Source organism: Temnothorax longispinosus, chromosome 2 (assembly GCF_030848805.1).
Source record: "Temnothorax longispinosus isolate EJ_2023e chromosome 2, Tlon_JGU_v1, whole genome shotgun sequence".
Classification (NCBI taxonomy): Eukaryota; Metazoa; Arthropoda; class Insecta; order Hymenoptera; family Formicidae; genus Temnothorax; species Temnothorax longispinosus.
Genome location: NC_092359.1, coordinates 10,058,032 through 10,074,489, shown reverse-complemented (window position 1 = coordinate 10,074,489; position 16,458 = coordinate 10,058,032). Strand labels below are relative to the sequence as shown.

At 34.1% G+C, this 16,458-nt stretch overlaps 1 protein-coding gene across 4 annotated transcripts in view; it reads left to right on the top strand.

Annotated features, from left to right (window-relative positions):
* The window catches only part of LOC139808211 (dystrophin, isoforms A/C/F/G/H), a 472,682-nt gene that overhangs the window by 46,555 nt on the left and 409,669 nt on the right, over nt 1-16,458 (top strand). The window lies entirely within an intron of this gene.

The following is a 16,458-nucleotide window of genomic DNA, read 5'->3' as shown; positions in this document are numbered from 1 at the left end:
CGCAAACGCGTAACATCCGCCAACTGAATCCGCGCATTTTGCTCAATGTCCCAAACTTTTTCTTTTTTTTCTCTCTCTTTCTCTCTCTCTTTCTTTGTTTTTCTCTCTGCCTGGGGATAATAGAATTTGCCCGTTTCCAATCGTAGGATATCGAAAATCTCAATGCCTACTTCGTATCGTTTGTCCAACCGAGTGTTTATAGAAGTAAAGTACGTTTATGAAAGTATTATTGATAAGAAAGTATATTATTGATACATAAAAATTATCTATTATTTACCAGGTAATTTATTCAGAATAATTTTAAAATATATTATACTGCAGCATTTTGTTGAACATTAATTGCAATTTGCATCGCTTTTACGGCAAAATATTATTGATTCCTAAAATAACCGTAAGATATCTAAAGGAAAATTACTATACTTTTTATTTATATTATTTTTGATGGAAAATTTGCGCGTTAAAGATATTGAATTGAATTATTATTCAAATAAAAGTCGTCTTTCTTGTCGTGTATCGAATGACCATTACTATATAATTTCCGTTGAAAGTAAAACTTGCGGAAGATCGAGAGAGATGTACGTACGTTGCTTTTACAATGGACCGTAACATTACGTGGACAGCTACCGGATATTGTTAAATATTATTATTCGAATAAAATTCGTCTTCTTATCATGTATCGAATGATCATTAAAATTTCCCTTGAAAGTAAAACTTGCAAAAGATTAAGAGGGATATACGTACGTTTCTTTTACAATGGACTGTAACATTACGTGGACAGCTAACAGATACCGATGCACAGTTGAGCTAATGGTACGGAGTGGACGGAGTGGTATGGAGTGCGACGCGTATTTCATTCAGGTGTAGATGGTATTCACGGCCAAGTAAAGCGGATTAGGACTGTGAGCTTTCGTGGGATCGGACACGATATTTCGTCGTATTGAGCGGATCAGTCGCGTTCACGCTGATGCCGATTAGTCGCATTCATGCTGATTAGCTGAATCCGTTGTAAACCATGATGACGACAGTGAGAATTATATCGATTCTGAAAACAAGCTGCTTTAAATAACATTCGGTGACGGTCGAGCGCAAATTAAATGCACATTTACTTTTTGTCAATTAAACAGCTCGTTAGTATATTTACGTTTTTGCATCGGTTTTCCTCTTTCATTATTATATATTGGGCATTTTTAACAAACATGAATCACACGCTAAACTTTTTATGATGAACGTCCGACTTTTAACGCGTATATATATCCGCATAAAATCTCTTTTTTTAATTTCTTTTTTGTGTTTCTCGTTAAAATATTTAAATTGTAATTAATACGATAATAATATATATATATATATATATACCTATATCTGATTGAAATATCACGGTAAATCAAAGACTATAACTGATTTTGTCATATCGATGTTCCAAGATTCGTAATCTGTTAAAGCATAACGTTAAAGCATCGCTGCGAAGATCAGCTTCTATTTCTGCATGATTATTTTTGCATTTTTACGGGTCGCTATATCTGTTTAGTTATAAAATCGATACGCGTGGCCGAGATCGCGTCACATTTACCGTACGTCGTATATTATTAAACAGATAAAAAATTTCCGGTATGCGACTCAGGATACGGGGACAAATGAGAAATGTTGAGGGGCTGTTGTGTTGCGCGCTGACGCCGGGATTGTACTGTATGACGCTGTGCTAATTGCACGACGATGTTGTATGGGAGAGGTAGCTTTTTATGCCGCGACTGCTGATGACATCCCCGCTGCGCGCAGCTGACCCTCTATTATTTCTCGTCGTCGGTTCCCTATCGGGCGGGCGAAATCCTCTCTCGCCGAATCGCCCGTTCAGCACGCCATGAATTCTTGAGTACGAGAAACTCACTCCACGATAGTGTCTTCGGCCATTTGAACGAGAATATTAATTCCAATTCCATTTATTTAGCGCATTTGTTAACGATGGGGGACTTGAATATTTGGTGACATTAAGATTGTTGCAGACAATCGCGCCCGGAATTCTTCATCCTTTTTCTTTAAAAAAGTTATTTTTTTGCGCTTTTCTATTGCTCAAGTATTTTTTTCTTTCCTTTGTATTGTCTTACTATCACGGTACGACGCATACATGTAGAATACGTGAGTGATGAATAGTATTATATTACATTCCGTTCACGTACAGGTCGTACAGTGTACACGATAGAATAGAAAGGTAGCACGAACTGATAAGATAGAAGTTAACAGTGAAGTTTTATTGCATCGTCAAAAGGTACGTGGCTTTATGGATTGGTTTCGTCGTTTCATTTCTTATCGATCCTTGTATCGATTTCGCGTGCAAATAATATACGCTACAACACAAATTGATTATGATTGGAAGTTAGTGAAATATTGTTAGAGTGCGACAAATACCTATAATTTCCGGCAGATGTATTATATATTTCTTGTAGTTTATTATATAAGAATTTTATTAAAACATAACCAAGATTTGCAGGACATAAAGTAAATCCTTGCATCAAATATTTAATAAATAAATATTTTGCGGAACATAAATATTCGAATGTTATACGAATAGTCAGCTGTATATACACAGCTGTCGTGTCTCTTGATATACATATAATAAAGCGTGGAAATTAATGCATATCGCATAGCTGCCGAATAATATACGTAACGTTGTTTTTATCGGCTCAGTCGGCTATATGGCTGCATCTCACGTAAAAGTTGGATATATTCCATCTCCATTCCATTCTCGATCGCATTCTGCGAACTCTCGAAGGAAGAATGATTCAATTCGACACAGAAATAAGGTTTCTCGTCTAGGTAGAGATGGAGGGTATAGATTCTTGCGACATCAACTATGTGCGTTTGGACTGTTGGTCTAGCGAGCCTATATATAGCCCAGTAAAATGACTCGAAATTTGTCGATTTGGAGGAAATAATACTGACTGGGCTGAAACTTTGTAAACAGGCTTGTTTTAGGATACTATTCAACATATTAAAAGTCCCCACGTGTAGACGCTACGTTGCGGGCAGGGGAGGGTCCAAAAGGTCCAAAAAATTAGTTTTTTCGCAAATAACTCGGAAAATATCAACTTTACGGATATTTATGTAGATATCAAAATGGTAGCTTACAAAATTCCGCACAATTTCGTTTTTTATTCAAGTCTGTACGACCAAATAAAGCAGAGATAGAATTTTTTTAAACATCGGTAGTTTTGCAACGCAACAAAAACGCGTACGTGCTTCGCGCATTTTTGCTAATATCTCGAAAATGGACTTTCGAATCGAAAAATGTTTTAAATAACAGTTGTAGAGAATCTAATTATGAACAATTTCGTGTTTTATTCATTTCTGTACAGTGAAAAATCGAGGAAATATGAATATTTAAATAATTTATAACCGCCATAGAAGAGATACGATGGAAATTAGTTGTTAATCTTCTTCTTCTTCTTCTTCATTTGCACTATTTGAATAGTCTTCATCCGATTCGGAATCGCTCATTTCGTCAGATACAAACATATTTAGGCAGCCGTTCTGTTGCAATTAGCACAGAGGTCAGAACATCTTAACCCTGCCTTTTTGCAGCCACATGACCCGGTGCAATTTGATTTGCATTTACATGCTATTAATTTAAGAAAAAAAAAAAAAAAAATTAATAAATTAATAAATTAATAAAAAAATTAAAAATAAATAATAAATAATAAATAAATAATAATAATAATAAACAATAAATAATAATAATAATATTAATAATAATAATAATAAATAATAAATTAATTTTTTTACATAAAAAATATCTGTCACACTTCAAATTCGTTTTTTCTTATTCAAAAATTCTTTTTCTAGCATTCTTTAAGTTTTTAAAGTCCTTCTGTACCATTTAAAAATTACCAAATTTGCGGCGACGAAATTAAGTATTCTTATTTAATTAATAATTATCTCATATTTTTTTCTCATTCGCACTACTTTTAGCTTTAATTTGCGTGTTTAATCATTAAGCTTCGTCAATTTGTTAGTGAGTTATGATTTTTTAAATAAAACGAGTCGTAACGTGTTTGCCACGCCGCGCGCCGCATACCGACTTCGGACTCTTCTCAATCTTTAATACCTATGTACAGAACTATCGGCCCTAAAAATATCGGCCTAGTACCAAACGATTCAGAAAGACCCCAAGAATAACTTCCGACACTTCAATAGGTACAGAAAAATGTTAAGGACACGTTTTTTCATCATTTCAGGCGACTTATAGTAATGATCTGCTACATACGTAAACTTACCTGTCTTTTGAAACGCCAGTTTCCCATCACAATGCATTCAAAATTACATGTCATAAACTCTATTTTATAGGAAATTTTGTCAGCTTTAATTTCGGTCTCTTGAAGTTTTTTCGTAAAGTTAATAGAAACGGAGATATTTACAAAAAAAGGAATGATAATGCAATTTTTCCACAATTTATCAAAAATACAGCAATATTCATGAACTTTTTTTTAAATAAAACATACTTTGCGAAGGACTTATACTACTCCAGCACGTTCATATATATATGAAGTAATGAAAACAAGGTAAAATAAATTTTTGAAAAATTATTATCCATATATTTTTGGACTAAAATGTTAATTTAACAAAAATTGATTTTTTTTCTTCAATATTTAAACACCTGTAATTCATCAACGTTTCAATGAAAAAAGGTCTATGACGTCTCATTTTAAAGATAATTAAAATATCTTCAAGAAAAATACATAACATTACTGCCTCCAACTAATTAGAAAAAGTTATTTTCCAAAATGCACTAAAAAATAACATTTTTTCATGTTTTTTGCTCTTAACTTCAAGCTATCTTTACCAAAATGGATTCATGCATACATCAACATGTTCAAAATTTTATTCTCTTTAACTTTCATTATACATACTATATGTGTACGACCTATACTTTCAGAGTTAATACTGATTTTTACATGCAAAACATCCATTATCAACATAAAATAAAATTGTCGTTTAATTAATAACTCGGCGAATTTGGACCGTACAGAAATGAATAAAAAACGAAATTGTTCGTAATTAGATTCTCTACTACTTTTATTTAAAACATTTTTCGATTTAAGAGTCCATTTTCGAGATATTAGCGAAAAATGCGCGATGCGCGTACGCGTTTTTGTTGCGTTGCAAAACTACCGATGTTTAAAAAAATTCTATCTCTGCTCCATTTGGTCGTACAGACTTGAATAAAAAACGAAATTGTGCGGAATTTTGTAAGCTACAATTTTAATATCTACATAAATTTCCGTAAAGTTGATATTTTCCGAGTTATTTGCGAAAAACTAATTTTTTGGACCTTTTGGACCCTCCCCTGCCCGCAACGTAGCGTCTACACATGGGGACTTTTAATATGTTAAATAGTACCCTAAAACAAGCCTGTTTACAAAGTTTCAGCCCAGTCAGTATTATTTCCTCCAAATTTTGTCATTTTACTGGGCTAATAGTCTTCTTCTCCATGCGTTATATTTTCCGTCGTTTTGTTTCGATCCTTTTTTCTTTTCCAATGTTCTCATTCTTGTTGTATACACATGATCACATCGTTTATGATTTTTACATAATTAGATTTTTATATTTATATTTAATAAATCTTTGTTACATACTACTCTCGTGGATGATAATTAAGATAAATATATTAAAATAGGATAATATATTCCTTTTAGAAGTATTTATATAGATTAAAACAGAGAAGAGAACGTCTTAACGCTTTAAATCTGCTTAAAGTTTGCAAAGATTTAGTTAAGATTCGCGTAAATTTGTTTTTAAGTTTTTTTTTCAGAATCTTATCTTGATATTTACGATATTTATTTGGCGTTACTGTCGATTCAGTCGTTATACTTGAGAAAATCGATGTATTTGAGATATAAATGAGTTTCTTTTTCGGCTTACTTAATGTAATTTTTTCTGACGATTTAATCCCCCGAGGTAAATATATTTACCGTAGATTTTGTAGATTATGCTAAATGGATGAGATGTGTATCCATGCTGTTTGTGCTGCACTATATTTCATTCGAGCGTCAAAAGGAACTTTATGAATAATTCGCGGTGCTCCCGCATACATTGCGCAAATCGGATACGACCTGAAAAACTTAGTTGAGAGAACGTAGTTCGCGGAGCTTGTAGTTCTGACGTTGACACAACAGTTTTATTTACGATACAGTTGTTTTTACTGAAATATTCTGTAAAATTCTATAAAGAGATTCTTTCATTCATAGTAAAAGGAATTAATAACACGTAATTAATAAATCGAGATGTATACATTAGCTAGTGATTTATTTAGATTAGGGGTATTCAAATAAGTTAAAGTTTAACGGTTTGACAGATTATGTCGGGTTAAAGTCGAGTAAAAAGTTAATAAATTAACTTAATTAAAATTAACTTTTTACCCGACTTTAACCCGACTAACCTGTCAAACCGTTAAACTCTAACTTATTTGAATACCCTATTATATATAAATGATCATCGTGAGATAGGTATAGATATTACAAAGTCACTTTTCGAAATAGTAAATTCCAAAGTTTGCAATTATTTGTCAAGTAACCGCGCGGATAATTCATTGACGAGATATCGAAAAGGGGGAAGTCGAAATTTACTCGTCCATAAAAAATAATCAAGCACAAGGACGAGAAAGTACAGTAGCCCGTAAATTACGTACAGTTGCATTACGAAATCAGCCGATGGAAATTCCTGGCTTTCCTGGAAGCTTTCCATTCTATTGCGCGAGCAAGTAAAGAAATTTTTGCACAAATTACGAAATCACTTCGTAATTCGCTCGCTTATAACTTTCGCGTAACGACACATTTAGTTTTGGCTGCTCTCGAGACAATTGCTACGTGAAACGGTTCTTCCCTCTTTCTTATTTCTTCTTTTTTTATCTGCACTGTTCGTGATTGCTCGCGCGTGAAAGTAGACTCCCTCGATCGTATGACTCGTGAGATCGCGATTGAGAAGCGATCGGATGCTGGTACGACGAGTCATCAGAGTTTTATCGAGATCGCCGTAGTTGGGTATATACTTGGTCGTTTCCGTGGTGACTACCAATTTTCTATGCTCGAGGTTTCTGGTTAACGAGATCAGTCGTTTTGCGTCGAGATCGTCGACGCTTTCCTCGAGGATCAGCACCTGTGATTCGCTCGTAAATTCATTGAAAATGGCCTTTCTTCAAACGCACTTTTGTGGCTACCGTGGAATAGATGCTTGATGCGGTAGCGATAAAAGTTGATTGATCAAGAGGGTTCAAAGAAGATTGTATTTTATTTTATCTTGAAAACTTTGAAATATGCATATCGTCGACTGCGAGGCACCTAATACCTGCGTCAACCATCTTGGATCCCGACATTAGAAGTGCGGAAATTGCGAAAACGTGGTCTAAAATAATTCTGCCAACGTCTATCCACACGAAAGACGTTCCTATAACGAAAGTGCGTTCCTGACCTGATAAAGAAAGAAATTGTATAGTACTATTAATTTATAATATAAAATTGTAATAAACAAAGAAGACTCTCTCAAACCAATCCAGAATTTTGAAAAATAAATATAGTTTTTAGAGGTATTTATCGTTTCTTCGTATAATTAAAAAATTTTACAGTTTATGTTTTTTACTCTCGACTGCTGCCAACTGAAGGTTGTTTACAGTAACATGCTTTATCAAATTGCAATAAATTTGCTGATGAAAAACTATTCATATACATATATAGTTCTATTCGTGTATATTTTTTAACAACTTTTTTACTTTTGATTCAGAATACCTGTCGTACATATTTAATACTTATAAGTTATGTGATCATTACAATCGGTACTGTTTATAAATTACATCTAAAATTGTAGCTGCTAAATTTACGTTTCAAGTAAAAATATTACGATCGGTTGTAGAAGTAATATGCAATTTTACGGAAGAATACATACGGAAAAACCTGCGTTCGTTAGTTTCCGAGTCCGGTTCGGTAACGAAGCGGTAGCTCTTTTGCGAAAAAATCCTCGCGTTGAAGAGATTTGTGACGACTTCTCGATACAGGATATCCTCCAATAAAACGTGAGTCGCGTAAGGATTCAGATAATGCCTGAAGAATGCTTGGCAAACAGCAATCTAGAAATAGAAAGATATCGTCGTTTCTGTGCTTTTTCTTATCGAGTGCATTTATTAAATTGCATTTGTTAAATTGCATATGAGATAATTGATTGAGACAAATATGACCCGAGTAGCATTAATAATTAAAAAATTACTTTTTTTAAAAAAAAAGGTAAAAAAATCGCCAAGTGCACGTGCCAGTAAAAAACTGTTGTAAAGAATTATTTAAATTCAATCAAAAATATAAAATAATTATACATTGCAATATAAATGGTGTTAATTTCCGTAAGAAGAATGTAATATTTTTCAAAAAAAGTTTCGAAGTCAGAAAATTACGCTAAATAAAAGAAGCAATATGATAAACGTTTTAAAAATTAAACATTTTTAAACCCAGCAAAATAATAGAAAATACTTAAATGTATATAAAATTTAATTGAAATAAAAAAATGTTTAATTATTCTTAGCCTACTTAGGACTTGATCGGTTCAATCATTATTGAGAAACCCTTAAATCATCACATACCCGATGATTTGGGCCAGTTTCACCAACGTCGATTAACTGTAACCTTCGATTAAACTCACTCTTCACCCCTTTCTAACTGTCCCTCTTAGAAAGAGACGAACAGTGAGTTTAATCGAAGGTTACAGTTAATCGGAGATGGTGAAACCGGCCTTAAGGGTTTCTCAACTCGACGGTTCGGGTAAAGATACATGATGGTCAGGTCTCGCCGTTCGTGCGCACTAGCGCATGCACTTGACGTGAAACACACTACTGTATCTCTTGATAACGTTTTGCTTTCAAATGTTACGCGTGTGTATAAAACAATATCGAAATATGGCTTTAAATAATAATAAGTAAAACTAGAACGATTTATATATAAATCTTACAAAAGTCTTATATCTATATATATCCTTTTTAAATCACTGTAAAGAATTTATTGCGAAAAATATCACTTTAACCAGGGTTTGAACCTAAACTTTCCTTCAAAGGATGTTTATTAACATATTAAAAAGTAAATCGCTTACTGATTTAAGTATGCGGATTTATTGTTCCAACTATGTTTCAAGACCGACAAATAACCGATGTGTATATAGTTTATTGAGTTGGAAAAAGTATATCTACAAAATTCACATAAAAAAATTATTATTAGACTACCAAGATCCCATCTGATGATGGCACTTCACTTTACTTAATAGCTTTAAATGTATATGCTTTAATTATCGTTATTTTATCATTTGAAATTATCACGATTATTCAATAGCACATATTGCCAATAATTACTTATTCAATGTTTTTTATAGTGCAGAGTTATTCGAATTTTTGTATATGATAGCACATCTGTTTTATTTTTTCATTATTAATGAGAAATTTTATTTACCTAGGACCTAGGTGAATTTATTTACACATTACTTATTCAGTGAATGACATCCATTTCAGTTTTCTTCTTTCGTATTTCTTTCCCCGGAAATCCATTAAGGGATCATTACGTGCTTGATAAATAATACAGGTCTCCTCATTAACGTAATATCAATGACGGTAATGATCCCACAATTTTATTCTTCTTCCTGGCTGGTTCGTCCGCGCGAACAATAGCGATGGCTTCGCAGTTTGGAATATGAAGCAGCTTCGTATTCACTCCTAACAATATAGGTATGCGCGAATTTATTCGTGGCTACCTTTTATCAAATGATTTATATTATAACGATGGTATCAATTGCTAACTGCTTGTTATTAAATGAAATATCGACGAAGCGATTTATTTCATATTAACGATAAACGATATCGATTATACGACATCGTAATGCGATTGAATGATTATTTTTTACTCACTGTCAAAATAAACATTACCACGTTAAACTATCTTTCTTTGTGCGGTTGCAAGCTTGTTTTATCGCTCGTATAAATTCTATAAATGTCAAAAGAAACGACTCTCTTTGAAGAAAATGCGAAAAAAATTAAAGTTTAGTATGTAAAACGGGAGGTAACCTCTGGTGATTTTTTTGGTGATTGCTGTTGCAGCTTTTGTTTCTTGCAATATTTTTTTGTATTCCGAATAAATTTAGCGTCAACGTTGGAAAATAGGCGACACTGCAGGAATATGATTTTCTCTCTAGCCTCGGAAGATTTATATTCTAAGAAGAACAGAATTTTTCTCAAGGTCTTGAAGTATACGAAACAATAGTCTTATTATAAGAAACAAAGTTCATACAATAGTGGCTGAAATGTTTGTCATAATATCATTAATATCGATAATCGAATTTTGCAAGTTATAATGTCATTGTAAACTAAATTACAATGCTTCCATGCCTCCTTCTCGAAGGAGAGTCAGAGTTAGGGAGAAAATATCTTACATCGACCCGTGTTAAAAGAGGTAGCTGAAATACTGCTTGACACATTATCTATTTTCAACATATATATACATCGATTCGAGTCCACACGCGTCGTTCGATGCCAGCGTCTGCGCCGATGATTCTCCTTTGTTCTTGTTTAAGGTGGTTCGATGGCTACAACAAAATCCAGAGAATTTCATGAAATTTTAATATGTTGTTCTGCAATGCAAAATAGAATTATGTGAATTTTTTGGGAATTTTTCACCGTCCCGTTTTGAAAAAAATCTACTCCAAAAACCTAAAAAGTACAATTTTAGGAGTAGATTTATTTCAAAACGGGACGGTGAAAAATTCCCAAAAAATTCACATAATTCTATTTTGCATTCCAGAACAACATACTAAAATTGCATGAAACTGGCTGCATTTTTAACATAGGTTCTTATGGTTTTTATGGGAAATGACATATTGCATATACCTTCAGAATGAAATAAGTGCAAGAAAAAATGCAAATGATAAAGAAAAAGAAATTTGCACATGTAACTTAATAATTTACAAATAAATGAGCGAAAGAAAGGGGAAGGTTACCGCACATTTCGTAGAAAAATTAATTATTAAAGCATAAATTGCTTGATTTTTCGTCTGCATAGACTGTCATGGTCGTGAACGACGTGAACAGCAGCACGCATTATACACGCGGCGACCAATCAGAGCAATCCCCTTCATTCCCACTACTTCAAACGCTAGTGCGCTGTTTCCAGAACCCCCGCGTCCCACTACTCCCCCCGATGAAGCCATCGAACCTCCTTAAATAGAGGGTGGCGGCCAAAAATGGTTCGGTGGTGGCTCTGCTTTTATCGTACCTCATTTTACAGGCGTTGACGCGTTTATTTCGTTTTTTTTTTCATAAATCCTGATATAATAACGCATGGCGAAACATCGTTCGCCTCTTAAACCTTTATCTTGCTCACTGGCATTAGTTTTACAAAATTGTATTAGCTCCTTTTTTCTTTTCTGTTACATTATTTGCATAATGATTTTTACATTACGCGCAACGATATATATAATGCTTTTTTTTATGCTACAAACATTTAGAGCATTTATATCTGTGGAATTTTAGATGTCTTTTTGATGATTTAAAAACGAGACAGAAATATGCGGTAACCAATAAATTATATTAATTTTTTTTTAAGTTATGATGTAATTTTTCTTGACATTAATATTTTCTGCTACATGTGGTATAATATTCAATTATCTTCTGTTCAGTAATGGAATTACCACATATTCTCTTTTAATTTGTCATGTGGCATGTCAGGATTCGATTTCACTACAGGAGTTGAATTTAGAAGTTAAAATAATAATGCATTTCTATCTTCAGTGTGATAACGATATATATTGTTGAATAGTCTCGTGATCGCGTGAACGTCGCCGTAACCTATAGTTCAGACAGTGTCTTAAGAGTTCTGACTTCGTCGCCACTATTTAAGCCGCATTCATTATGGTACCGGCCATCAAGCTGCCCCTTGGTCCGAGGTAGTATGTTAGGAGAGAGAGCCGGTGTAAGCACGTGTAGCGACGGCGGTCAAGCTTGTAATCTGACGGCGGTGAGTCGTCTGGTCGGTCGGTTGGGGTAAACGGTCCATTAAGACGGGGTAACAGTTAGTGGCCGTGCTGTAGGAAGCAGGCAGTTTACTAATGCGGCGACGGGAGAGAGGAAATGCGTGGGACCCCGCGCAAAGGGCCGTTATCGAAGTCAGCCCTGACTTTGGTGGCTTTGCCATTGCCGAGCGAACTTGGAGCGTTAATCTCGCTTTCGCATGTCTTGCGATATATACTTTTTATACAAATATATACAGGTATATAGGTTGCTCTAAACACATATGGATTATTAAATTCGTTATCAGCATGTCTTTGGTAAATATCATGACACAGGAGTATAAGGTATACTTTACATTCTTTTGCGTTTAACTTTGGTATGATTTGGACGCGTATGTTCCATCGGATTAGCGCGGTTGGTAATTTTACATGAAGGAAAATATGTAGAAGCGGTTAGACATGCGGGAAATGTAACCAGATATTGCCGATGCAGAGAATAGCAGCCTCTTATAAGTGTACGCGAAACCGTGTTGGGATTGCTTGACCTGCACGAGACGAAGTTTGATTATGTTTTCACAACGAGGCCACGATGTGGGTACGTACGTACCAGACTAACAAACTGGCGTGTATCCGTGCTACTGTTTTGCGTACAATCGAGATCGGGAGTTTCCTTTGCTCAGACGTTACCTGTTGTCACTCGCATTATAGTAAAATGTGTCTCTAAGATCCTGCACGGCGTCGCGTAGTCTATTATTAATTAATCTTACTTGCATAATGTTGTACGGAAGATAAATGAGTAGAACTTTATTTGCGAATATTTAAAGAAATTTAAAAATGATTTTAATTTTGTGATAATAAGATTGAACGCTTTCTTGACGTTTTAATTTTCTCATATTTAATACCTAAGTATTCAAAACTAATATCTACTTGAGATTAAACGAAATTTGTTATCTATATGCACTGAAAAATTTGCGAAATATTATATAATTTTACTTTGTTTGTGTGTACACGATTTATACTTATTTTACATAATGATTTCACGACACGATGCAAATTATATCTATAATTTTTTAGATATAATGGTATTATGGTGCTTACTGCTTTTTTGTTTCTGGTTGCATATTTCCTTTGGGACAATTCAGGAAATGAAGCCCGTAAAGGACGAAGATTCAGTCAACTTTGGTGCTGTGTTTGCGTATTATTGTTGTCTACAACACATACACGCGTTTTACTCCTAAAACAGAGGCTTCGTAGAAATTTCAAATAAACCCGAGCCAGTGTAGTACACTGAATAGAATTGTCTTTTTATTTTTATAGTCTTTTTATAGTTTTTTCTTTCACGTTGGAAATAGAATATTTAAAATTAAATTTGTTCCCGTTTACGCATGATCTTCATTTTATTTACGAAGCTCTTTGTTCGATCGACATGTTGGAATCTGATCTAATAAAGAAGTTATTTAATAATAGCAAATGTAGGATATATATCTTCGTTCATCTTTATTCCAACATTTTGATATTGATTATTTCAAAATAATGGTATAATTAAGATTACTATTAGATGACTGTCGTTCGTTAAGGATTCTACTTCATAATTCTGATAACATTATAATTTCTACGTTAATGTCGCTATCACGTGACTGTAGTATAATTTTAATATGATGGGCGGTCTTATCGATCAGGTGAAACTCATTACATCACTACGCGAATATTGCTGACTCTTTCATTGTAATTATATCATGCTGAGCCTTTTGTATTTGATATTATCATATAATTATCGAATTTCGCACACATTTATTCCGATCTTTACTCACCCTCTTTCTACCTCTTTGTCTCACCTCCTTCTCATCGTAGCTGCGTTTTCGTATTCGTTTCTTCTTTCGTTCTGGTTAGCAGCGTAATGAATTCGAAACGGGCATGCCCGTAGGGAGAACTTCTCTAGCTGAGTTTTCGGGATGAAAAAGAATACCTTTCGAAGAGGAACAACGAGGTTTGAGCCCAATAAACTTTGATTTCGTCTGCACGCGATTGCTACCGCACGAAACCTTGTGGGTTACGACTTGCTCGCGCATGCATTGTTAGTAAATTTTCTCCTCCGATAGCCAGGAGACTTTCCGTTTAAGAATCACAATTATTTATGCATTGATTTGCTTTTGTCACACAGCTATAAGAAATATTTTTATAATATTTAATTCCTCATTGCAGGGTATGAAATTTCTGGAATATTTCAAATATCTGGTGTTTTGCTCGATTATACTATTTCATTTATAATCTTCATCAATCAAATCTTTCTCAACACTTGTTTTGCAGGAAAAAGTGTGGAGGAACATAAACAAAAATGAGATAAGATAGAAATTTGAGTTACTAAAATGCGCAATTTTCTTTTCTTTTTGTTTTAAGGGGTAACGCCACTCTAGCGCCCGGAAAAACAGCCTAATTTTGACAATTTTTTATGGGAATATAGTGAATGGAATACAAAATCTGTTTAAAGGCCTTTATTGTACATACTTTAAAGTGTGTTCACAATTTTTTTCAATTTTTTTTAACAAAATGGCGGCGCCAGAGCTTAGCAAAGGAAGACGGATAGTGTTCTGCGGCCGGAAAGATTTCTCCTCCAATTTTTGACCTGAAACAAAAAACCAAAAATTTTTGAGTTTTATATAAAATTATCTCGGAAAGTACGTACGGAAATTAAAAAAATATCATTTTTTGTAAAAATGGTGCACGTTTGAACAAAACGTTTCATCGTTTAAAAATGAAAATTGTCAAAATTAGGCTGTTTTTTCCGGGCGCTAGAGTGCCGTTACCCTTTAAATGAACATTAAATGATATATACATTGTTTAGAAAATATATATATAGGATACATTTAAAATTTTAAATGTACGCGCAATGTATAAACATTTACATGCGTACGTCTGATCTTTGTGTTAAAAAGAATGTAGTGAATATATATTTTATATTTTTTCTTTTGTTCTATTTTTAGCTTGCTATTTTTCGATTTTTATGCCTTCTTGTTGCTGTCGGGAACAATGTGCATCGCGGTCGTATCCTCTTTCTCTTCTTCACATTCCTTTCTTTTCATTCTATTTTAAAACTTTACATCGAGTTTTATGTGTGTATTTTGCGGTTTGCTTATGCACATTGCATTTATAGCATATTTGATTACGAAATGCCATGCGCGTACGTGTGTGTAATGATGCGTCGCATGTGGTATATATGTAAAAGCGCAAGTCCGCGATATCGGGGTTTCCTCTCTCGCGTTCTCGTTCTCTTCTCATCGTGGGTGGCGGCGCGGAGGCGCGATCATCTTCCGCGAAACTTCAGAACGAGAAACTGCGCGTGGCGAGGAGGTCAAAGGAGGGTGAGGCACGCGGGGGAATAATATGCGACGGCTCTAGAATCCATAGTTTCGCACAGGAAGGGAACAATGGACAAGATTAATGGCAAATGGGGCGAGTGCAGGGCAACGCGGAGGATGCGACAGGGGCACGCGGAGGAGTGGCTTTGCATAATTTGTCTTTCAGTAATACCTGAAACTCGGTGACGTTAGATTGATCTGCGAAATTTAAACATTAAGAAATAACCAACGAAAGAACTTCGAAGAAATAACGAAATATCCGAAAAGTATTAGAGAAAATATTAAGGCTATATATTAAAAGGCTATATGTATATAAATATAGCTATAAATGTTTTATACTGTTAGGATAGCATTTGCATCTTACGTGTTTAATTAGATTATCGCTGGAGCATTTTATTTCTTTTTTCGTTTGTTTGTTTCTTAAGTAATTTATATGGAAAATCGAATAATTAACTCTTTGATAATTTAATTATTATGGCTTTAGATTTAACCTATTTGAACAATTAATGAAAATGACTAAATGACGGAAAATTGAATAATAGAAAATTCGAAAATACTCGAAAAATGCAAGTTTTTTAAAAATCGAAACCTGATGTTAAGTAAAAATGTATTAAAGATAATTAGCTTTCTTTGTTATATTGGTTTTAATAATTTTTGATAACTATTTTTATAAATGTAACGGAATGCACGCTATACATCCTTAGGATTTATTAACAGTTTTTATTATCAATGTTCATGCTGAAGCAAGGAAAATAATGTTGGCTGTCTCTTTCTTTCTTCTCTCTCTTTCTTTAGTGGAATAATTTTCCATTGATATACTCGTTACTCTTCGACTGCAATTATATGGTCATTTACCAACTCATATATTTTCAGGGTAAGTGGTGTTTCAAGGAGCGCAAATATAAGATGGTAAACGCGGCTCGATAAAGACAATCTATTGTGTCTTCGCGGTTATTGGTTTGGCAATTTGTTTCTCGTTGGCCATCTTGCTGCTGTGGAAATGGGATATCGAAAAAATTCCGACCGCCCATTTGCTTCGCCGCTCGCCAGAGCCTTGGGTATAGATCGCGTGAGATTGACAGTCGTTTTA